This window comes from Phyllostomus hastatus, unplaced genomic scaffold (assembly GCF_019186645.2).
Source record: "Phyllostomus hastatus isolate PE091 unplaced genomic scaffold, TTU_PhHast_1.1 phas_contig_551, whole genome shotgun sequence".
Lineage (NCBI taxonomy): Eukaryota > Metazoa > Chordata > Mammalia > Chiroptera > Phyllostomidae > Phyllostomus > Phyllostomus hastatus.
The window spans coordinates 4,872,326-4,879,773 of NW_025333909.1; positions in this window are offsets into that span (position 1 = coordinate 4,872,326).

Consider the following 7,448-nt stretch of genomic DNA (forward strand, 5'->3'; position numbering starts at 1 on the left):
GATCCAAATTTGGCCCCAGTCTGTCTGGCACCTCTGGATGGGAAGGAAATCCATGCATGTTAAGTCTATTTTGAGATCCTACCCACTTTAGCTTTGCTTCTCCAGATAGGTTTCCTTAGATCTTCCTGTGTTCTTTCAGGACTGTGGGAAAGACACTGTCAAGGAAGTCAACGAGGATGTTTGCCCACGATCAGAGATTGTTTAGGAAAAAGGGTCAAGGTGGTTTGACCCTCGTACTCTTTGACCAGTTTTATCTCTCTCTCTCTCTTCCTGTCTCCGAATCCCCTCCAGTGCTTCTTAGTTTCCTTCTGTTTCCATTCTTTTCCTGCAAACACTTTCAGGCCCCCTTCGTCCAGGCTGCGTTCACGGTGCAAAGAGTGCTGTTTGGGGATCCACGTGACCCGACGCTGCGCCTAGCTTTGCCGCAGACTGCTTGTGGGGTGTGGGAGTGTCTGTTGGCCTCTCAGAAGCCTCAGTCTCCTCATCTTTAAAGTGGGAGGGTTGGGAGACAGTCTTTGAAGTGTTCTGCCGCTTGGAAGCATTGAGTTCCCGTCTATTACACTCTCCCTCCTTTGTATCTGGTTTCGCAAATTATTTTATTGTTGTTCAATTACAGTGGTCTGCATTTCCCTCCCACCATACCCCCACCCCAGCCATCCCCACCTCCCTCCCTTGCTTCCTTCCACCCTCCCCCTTGGTTTTGTCCCTGTGTCCTTCATACTAGTTCCTGAAAATCCTTCCCCCCACTGCCCCCTTCCCCCTCCCCTCTGGTTACTCTCAGATTGTTCTTAATTTCAATGTCTCTGGTTATGTTTTGCTTGCTTTTTTCTTTTGTTGATTAGGTTCCAGTTAAAAGTGAGATCTTATGGTATTTGTCCCTCACCTCCTGACTCATTTCAGTTAGCATAATGCCTCCTGTGTCTTGTAGTGTTGTCTTATTCCTCCCTTTTTTTCTTCCCCTGGATTTCCAATGTTGTCATAAGAAAACGCCATCCACTTGGGGATCCGAATTGAGGATTTATCCAGTCTTCGTGGGTGGAGACAATTTCAAACCGACACAGAGAAGAGTCGTGATACTTTATTTTATTACGAGATAAAATGACTTGCTGGCATCAGGGATGCTAGATTACAAGAATGTGAACTGGTGGAAACTACAGGTGGTAGTGTTATACGAGGAAATGTAAGCTTTTGAAGCAGACGTAAAAAGCGAAAACTTGAGCCCTGGCTGGTGTAGCTCAGTGGACTGAGCGCGGGCTGGGAACCAAAGTGTCCCAGGTTCAATTCCCAGCCAGGGTATATGCCTGGGTTGCAAGCCATAACCCTCAGCAACCGCACATTGATGTTTCTCTCTCTCTATCTTCCTCTCTTCCCTCTCTAAAAATAAATAAGTAAAATCTTTAAAAAAAAATTAAAAAAAAAAAGCGAAAACTTCTCTCAGTACAAAAATGGTGGAGACCTTTATTAGAAATGGATTTAACAGTATGTGGAATTGTTTTCATATGTCATGTTAGGGATGAGGTGGGGGGTATATTTATTTCCCATTTCCCTAAACAATAGGTGAAATGGCTGGGAATGGAGAATCATAATGTGATACAATTTGTTTAGGTCAACTTTATTTTCCAAAAAATGCAAGTTCACCAAAGGGGTGAGAGGCGTTTCCGTATTTGCTTCCCTAGGCTACAAGATGGATCAGTTGGTAATCAAAACTTCACCTTTTTTGGCTTTTGAAACTCCATTTTATCTGAGGTAACTTTAAATGTATAGGTTGATAAGTTTGGACAGATGTGTACACTCAAATAGCCACCACCAGCACAATCAAGATATAAATGACTTTCATCATTCCAGAAAGTTTCTTTGTGGCCTTTTATAGTCAGTTTCCTCTTTCACCCCCTGGCCCACTGGTGTGTGTTGTACCTACAGCATAGTTTTGCCCTTTCTAGAATGTCATGTAAATGAAGCCGTAAAGTACATATTCATTTGTGTCTGGCTTCTTCTGCTGAGGAGTTTTTATTTCTTCGGTTGAAAACACGTTTGTTTTGATTATTGTGGTAAAAAAACATAGTAAAATTTAGCACTGTAAGCGTTTTGCAGTGTGTATTACATTCATGTGTACAATATGTACCTTGTGCATCAGGTCTCTAGAATTTTTTCATCTTCCAAAACTGAAACAATTCTCTATTTCCTTCCCCTACCTGCCCTTAGTAGCCATATTGCACTTTGTGTTTCTGTGAGTTTGACTACATTACATACCTTAGAGAAGTGCAATGATTCGATATTTCGCATTCTGTGATTGGCGTATTTCAAGTAGCATCATGTCCTCAAGGTTCATCCACGTCGTAGGTTATGACAGAAACTTTTTCTATTTTTAATTTTGATTTTGTTTTTAAGATTTTATTCATCCATTTCTAGAGAGGGAAGGGAGGGAGAGGGAGAGAGAGAGAGAGAAACATCAATGTGCAGTTGCTGGGAGCTGTGGCCTGCAACCCAGGCATGTGCCCTGGCTGGGAATCGAACCTGCGATGCTTTGGTTCACAGCCCGCGCTCAATCCACTGAGCTACGCCAGCCAGGATTAATTTTGATTTTGAATGAATGTGATCATTTTATTAATTCAAGTCATTTAAAAGGGGCCACATAAGTTTAAGAAAACTAACTTTTAAGTTGCACGGTGAGGTCTGCAGATTTTTGTCTGTGTTCCCTGTACTCTGGAATGCTCACGTCAGAACACACTTGATGGCAGTGACCAGGAGTTGTTTGTTAACCTACTGGCCAAACATGACGTAACCTTGTCCTTGTCCTTGTCCTTGTGTACTTTATTTTTGTTGTCTACACTATTACAGATGTCCCCATCCCCCACCTTTGCCCACCTGTCCCCCAGCCCCTGCCCCCCTCCCCTCTGGTCATCACCACACTGTTGTCCGTGTCTACGGATTATGCATACCTGTTCTCTGCCTAATCCCTTCCCCTTCTTTCACCCAGTCCTCCCTCTTCTCTGCCCTCTGACAGCTGACTGAATTTTTTACAATTGAAATATAATTGACATACAGTATCCGGTGCGTCTCGGGTGTACAGTGACTTGATATATGTGTGTATTATGAAATGATCATGACAATAATTCTAGTTACCATCTGTCATCATATGAAGTTATTACAATATTACTGAATGTGTTGCTATGCAGTACATTATCTTCATGATTTATTTCTTTTATAACTGGAATGTATACCTCTTAATCTCCTTTATTTCATCTACCCAACCTTCTGGTAACTGCTAGTTTGTTTCTTGTCTCTATAATATGTTTCTGTTTCGTTTGCTATTTCTTTTTAGATTTTATATATAAGTGAAGTAATATGGTATTTTCAGGGAACATGAGGTCTTTTTTAATTGCATTTTTTCCATTACCAGTTATCTTTCTCCCTTATACCGTTCTCCTCCCTGCAATCACCACCCTGTTCTCCATGTCCATGAGTCCTTTTTACTTTTTGCTCAATCCCTCCACCCCCTAACCTTCCCCTCATAGCTGTCAGCATGCTCTCTATCCAAGACTCTGTCTCTGTTTTGCTTGTTAGTTCAGTTTGTTCGTTAGATTCCACATATGAGGGAGATCATGTGTGTCTTTCTCTGACTGGCTTACTTCACTCAGCATAATATTCTCCAGGTCCACCCATGCTGTCACAAAGGGTAGAAGTTTCTTCTTTTTTATGGCTGAGTAGTATTGCATTGTGTAAATGTCCCACAGTTGTCTTATCCACTCATCTACTGGTGGACACTTGTGCTGCTTCCATATCTTGGAGATTGTAAATAATGCTGCAATAGACATAGGGGTACATTTATTTTTTCGAATTAGTGTTTTGGGTTTCTTCATATATGTTCCCAGAAGTGGGATTGCTGGGTCAAAAGGCAGATCTATTTGTAATTTTTTTAGGTGTCTCCATACTGCTTTCCACAGCGGCTGCACCAGTCTGCATTCCCACCAACAGTGCACTAGGGTCCCCTTTCTCCACACCCTCGCCAGCACTTGTTTGCTGATTTGTTGATGATGGCCATTCTGACAGGTGTGAGGTGGTATCTCACTGTGACTTTAATTTGCCTTTCTCTGATGATTAGTTCTGTTGAGCATCCTTTTGTATGTCTATGGACCACCTGGATATCCTCTTTGGAGAAGTGTCTATTCAGGTCCTTTACCCATTTTTTTAATGGGATTATTTGGGTTTTTTGTGGTGTTTTATAAGTTCTTTATAAATTTCGGATATTAACCCTTTGTCTGATGTGTCAGTGAATGTTCCCCCCTTCTGTGGGCTGTCTTTTTATTTTGTTGATGGTTTCCTTTGCTGCACAAAACAGTGGGTTCTTGATAGATACTGCTAATAGAATGATTAAGATCACTCTGGCCTTTGCTCTTATAGATGGGGAAGTGTGTTCTCCTGTAAGCTATTCAATGACTTTCAGTTCCTGGCAGAGCTGGAGCTGGAAGGATGTGCATCCCCTGACTTCTACCTCTTAACACTGTATGAAGTTGCGTGTGTAATTCAGTAACTAAATTATTATGTTTTCTTGAAAACTTCTGTACCTAGACATCAGGTTACCCTGTTGAATTTTCACAAGACTTTGGGGGCATAAGAACTGTAATAGGAACACACCAACCTAGAGAAAAGGATGGTCTCCATTCCAGAGTGTCTTCTACAAGGGCAGGGCAATCACCCTCCTTTTAGTTTCAGAGGTGGTAACAGAGGAGGTGGCATTTTAGGTGGCATGTGCACTACTCGGAACTCTCACTGACTTCATGCTCTGCATATTGTTATGTCACCTATGTCCCATTAGGTTTATTCCCTGAGAACCCAGGATCTTAAGCTCCCCGATCTTCCTGAGACAGGGTAGTGAGAAGAAGCTAGGGAAAATTCCTTGGCGATTGGAATAGGGAAATGGAGACAGATAGCTGAGCACAATGGCCAAGCAATTTACATCCAGTAGCAATTTACAAACAGGTGCAAATGGATACCGGGGTGGAAGGCCGCCAGTGCTGGCAGGGGGCAAAACCGGGAAAATAACAACCTCACCCTTAGGGTAACCTCCCCTCCCCTGGCCTTTATTCCCTGGAGATAACATCTAGGCCTCAGTTGCGTTTCAGCTCCAGGCCCAGAAAAGCAGCAAAACCAGGTGAGTGAGCCAGGACCAACTGGAAATACTAAAGACCCCTGGCACTGGCCAATCAGTGGAGACCATGGCCCTGAAAGGGTGCACCTGGAGAACTGATGAATGTTCTACTGAAACCCTGCCCTGAGACCTCCCCTAAGATTCCCATCTGCAAGAGAGAGATAAAAGCCTCAAGACAAAGGACCCAGAGCAGGCTTGCTCTCCCTCAGGGGAGCAGCCAGCACCATTTCCTTTCCTTTTATTCTCCCAGGGCCCCTACTTTTTTTTTCTCACAAGCGTGCTTCTCCCAATCTCTTAAGGCAATGGGCAGCAGCAGCCTGTCCCAGGCTAATCCCCTGAACCTGTCCCCAGAGCCCCCTTTTCTCTGACTTCCCAGAGAGCTCAGGCAGCCCAGCCTAGCCTCTCCCGTTGGTTCTTCTATGCTGAGCCCTTCCTTGTGTCACCGTCCCCAGCTTGAGTAAATGCACCCTCATAGTCACCTGGACTCGTCATGTGAAGCATCTTGACATCTTACACGATGTCAAGAAAGCACACACTCCAGCTGGCCCTAGGCAGAGCCCACTCAGGGCCAGGTCCCCTGTCTGGTAATATCTGCATAAGTGAGAATTGCATAAATGAGAAGAACCTGTACTAGGTTTGATTCTTTTTTTTTTTTTCACATCCCCTTGCCAAACCACATTTGATGAGATGGAATACCTACAATAAATACTGCCATTAGTAGGCCACATCATGCCCGGGCACCAAGCCTGGGGCTAAAAATGGCATGTTTATATCAATTAGTCTGGCCACAGAAAGCCATGGGAGAGCCATTAGGTTGCTTTGTCACTGTCAATGCCAGCTCAGGACATGTGCTCTCCACTGCCACCATTGTCCGGAAACTGTTAGCGTTTCCTCTTGTGGGGAGCAGTCTGACCCAGTGATAATAACATGGCAGAAAGAAACAACGTGTTTTAAGCCAGAATGGTACACAGAACAGAAATGTTCCCAATTGTTCAAGACAGGAGATACAAAGAGGGGGGCAAAAAAAAAAAACCAAAACAAATTTGACCGTGTTGTCTGCTTCCTCTGCTATTAAACCCAGAGGTTTTAGTTCAATATAAACAGCGGTGTGTTCCGAATGCTGAAGTGTGGGTCAAATAAACGGTGAGTCAGATGCTGAGGGAGGAGGCCAGAGTCTTTAACACAAATCATCCATATATCTCTTTACAAAGCCATTTTCATTGTTTTCTTCCATATCCTGGTTTACCATCAGTATTAGAATTATTTTATTTTATTTTTCAATTACTTTATTGTTGTTCAATTACAGTTGTCTTCATTTCCCACACCACTCCCCTGCACCCCAGCCAAACCCACCTCTCTCCCTTGCTTCCACGCTCCCCCTTGGTTTTGTCCATTGGGAAGGATTTTCAGGAACAACTATAAAGTATTAGAATGATTTTAAAATTCTCTGTCTACTAAGAGTCCCTGGAGACAAAGAAAAGCAGATGGCTCATTCTCACACAATGGCCCTAGCTTTTCAGTTGCAAGTGCCTGGGGGGGGGGGGTTGTTGATCTGCCCATTCCTGACAATCTCCAAGTGCTTATTCTGCCATCAAGTCTTAGTTTGAATTTCAAAGTCGATCCTTCAGTTCCTTTGGTTTCTCCAAATACTGGCCCAGGGATGGGATGGGAAGCTGGAAAGGTTGGGAGACCTCAGGCTCTCCTGTGGGTAAATGGGGTAAATGGGAGGACAGGCGGAGGAGGGCAGCACAGGGAAGGGGATTGCCCTTTTTCTGGAACCGGAGCAAACAGGTTCCGTTTGAGCTCATGTCTGTGCAGCTTAGCAGGTTTCTGGAATCGGAAATCAGTTCAGAGGATAACTTTTATAATATCCAATGATTGTGTGGAGATTTGGAAGCCCAGAGTCCAAATAGCATGAGAGGTTGTTTATTATAACACTTACCATAATGACTAATTCTGAACCATTTTCGGCTTTGGTAGTTTTTGAAGGGCAAGTTGGCGGGGGAACAGGCAAACAAAGCTGTATACATTTTTCTTTCTCTCTAGATCTATACAGTTGCTATAGACAAGGACTTTTTTCTCCAGTTTTGTGCAGTGTATGAGGGCAATTTTCTCCCTGCAACCACCAAGGCTTTGTAATTTGGTGTGCAGGCAAAGTTCTGGAACCAGCAAGGTGCAAAGCAAAGAGCAATGGCTTAGGAGTTAGGACACTGGTTTCCAGCCCTGACTGTTGCTCATTCAATTTTGACTTGCAGTGCAGAGAGCGGAGCCCAGTAATGCCCCTATTGATACTCTACTA